Source organism: Rhipicephalus sanguineus, chromosome 5 (assembly GCF_013339695.2).
Source record: "Rhipicephalus sanguineus isolate Rsan-2018 chromosome 5, BIME_Rsan_1.4, whole genome shotgun sequence".
NCBI classification, from domain to species: domain Eukaryota; kingdom Metazoa; phylum Arthropoda; class Arachnida; order Ixodida; family Ixodidae; genus Rhipicephalus; species Rhipicephalus sanguineus.
Genome location: NC_051180.1, coordinates 201,276,642 through 201,279,474, shown reverse-complemented (window position 1 = coordinate 201,279,474; position 2,833 = coordinate 201,276,642).

Here is a 2,833-nt window from a genome sequence, read left to right as displayed (position 1 = left end):
TTTTCGAGGAGACTGACGTCATCAGCAGAGTAAAAGGTAGGCGAGAAAGGGAGATCGTAGAGGCTGACGAGATAAATGCTGCCGTAGACACGTGCATCAGTGCACCTTCCGTGCACCGACTATGAAAGAAATAGAGCTTAGAATAACAGAGAGCTGAGCTAGTTGGTAGGTATTCATTCTCAAAAATTGGCCGCGTCGCGTATCTGCGTGCTTCGCTGCATATGTCGTGTAAAGACGATAGAAGAGGCGCTGTGTGAGATATGGACGCCATCTGGCAATACGTCGGGAAACATGAGTGCTGTGTTGCGTGCTGGTAGTCCCGGCGCAGCAGCAGGCGAAGACCGGCGGTGACCAAAGCGACCGGCGGGGACGCCAGCCAGCCCGAAAACGCGGTTTGGCGCGAAGCGCTGAAGCAGAGAAACGTCCGCACTCAACGAGTACTCTCCACACACTCTTTTATTTACACGTCGCCTGGGTAAGACAGGAACGCCAGAGCGGCGCCCACAACCGGCAGCCTGAAGGCCGCCCACAACGCTGCTTTTTCATTTTTAAATATTTTTTTTCACCTTCTTGGCCTTCTCAAAACTAAAGTTTTTCAACACCAACCCATGATATTCGTACAGTGCAACAGAACCGAAACCGAAACACAACAATGAGCTCGTGCGAAGGGCACGGAGGAAGGCAAATTTCAGCGCAGTCGCATTTTCATCTTTGTTGAAACAGCGCTCACTAGACGACGACGAAGTAAAAGAAGGCACAGGACAGGCGCTGCCTGTCCTGTGCCTTCTTTTACTTCGTCGTCGTCTAGTGAGCGCTGTTTCAACAAAGATGAACGCATACCAACTCGCTCAAGCTTCCATTCTTATGCATTTTCAGCGCAGCTTAAGAAACTAGGGTCCTTAAAATTACGTATGTATGCATTTTCTATTAAAGGAACACGCCACCTAATACTTACCTAGTGATGTTGCACCTCAGATATGCATGATATTTACTTTTTGATCGACAACGTTCACAAGTATGAACAGCCGTACCAGTTCAAGACGGCTGGCCCTTGGGCAAGTGGTTCAACTTTGGCCGAGTGGCTGAATCGAGGGACGTGCCGACAAACAGAAAGACAGACAGAAAGACAGACAGACCAAAATTTCTGCGTTTAAGTTCCCCAAGAAAGACTATCGTCTTTAAAAGAGGCAGGGCGTGCAAACACGGACACAAGAGAAAGAGATCAGGACACCACAAACGCCGACTAACAATTGAAGAGACGCACAACGGCTGAAAAGAAAGAAGGCACGAAAACTTATCTGCGCATGCCCATGCAACCGGCGAACCTATCTATCAATCCGGCACGCGTGGCGGTCTACGTGGAAGATAACTGTTAAGGCATTTGATTTCATCTTTATGCAAGTTAATCGACGGTTGGCTCACGCATGCGCTACCACTATTCTCGATATGCCATGCTTCAATCATCAGGCGCGTTTCTTCATTTCTATGCCGACACAATACTGCGCATTCATCGATCTTCCAAACCGCTGTTAAATTTTTTGTCGAAGCACTCGAAGGTTGTAAAAAACGGCATCGCCATCTCTTGCCTTAAGTCAGCCCTCACCAAGTCGTGTGAGCACAAAATGAGTGATAGCTTTAGCGCACAGGTTACGCATCTTTTAGATGTAGGGTATCCTCGTGATGCAATGGCCACGGTCGCTGAGCGTTTAAAGAAGTCTATTGTGTTAAGTCCGAGCATTGTTGCAGAAAGCGATCGGAAGAAACGCGTCGTAGGTATTCCGTACATTCATTGCATATCTGACAGGCTAAAGAAAGTAGGAAGTAGATACGGCGTTAATGTTGTTTTCACGGCTGCCAATAAGCTAGGTAAGATTTGTGCCGCTGTGCAGAGGAAGAATGAGCGAGTAAAAGACAAGAAGCGGACCGATAATTGTTTCGTAAAACACTCCAACAAATTCACTGATTGCCGTACGAGTATGCTGTATAAGGTCCCTTTCAGCTGCGGCCGCTTCTACGTAGGACAGACGGGCCGATACATTAACCAGAGATTGCTGGAACATAAGAGATCGCTAACAGGAGGCTCACCTTCTAATCTATCTTTACACTGTCGAGACTGTAAGTGCACGCCAAAATTCGATGAATGCGCAGTGTTGTACCGGCATAGAAATGAAGAAACGCGCCTGATGATTGAAGCATGGCATATCGAGAATAGTGGTAGCGCATGCGTGAGCCAACCGTCGATTAACTTGCATAAAGATGAAATCAAATGCCTTAACAGTTATCTTCCACGTAGACCGCCGCGCGTTCCGGATTGATAGATAGGTTCGCCGGTTGCATGGGCATGCGCAGATCAGTTTTCGTGCCTTCTTTCTTTTCAGCCGTTGTGCGTCTCTTCAGTTGTTAGTCGGCGTTTGTGGTGTCCTGATCTCTTTCTTGTGTCCGTGTTTGCACGCCCTGTCTCTTTTTAGAATGAAATGAATAGAGTTCCTTCAAAGCGGATAAGTGTAAAAGCTGATCAAACACAACCCTTCCACGTTATCGTAGTTTGTAAACGCGCTCTTTGCCAGGAATTTGTCATCGGGTGTGTGACAATCTGCTGTGACGCGCCTGCGCATCCGTTTTCGTGGTGAGATGCCTTTCGAAATAAACTCACTTGCAAGTTGAGCGTCTGCTCTTCTGTGTGGTCTTGTCCTTCCTTCCAAGCCTTCGCTCTCCCAACCCAGAGATGTTGAACTAACTAGCCCAACAATTATTTATTTTGAAGCACAGAAAAAGTCAGTTCAATGTTGTTTGTATTGTATTTGAATATAAATACATTGTACATTTGTGAATT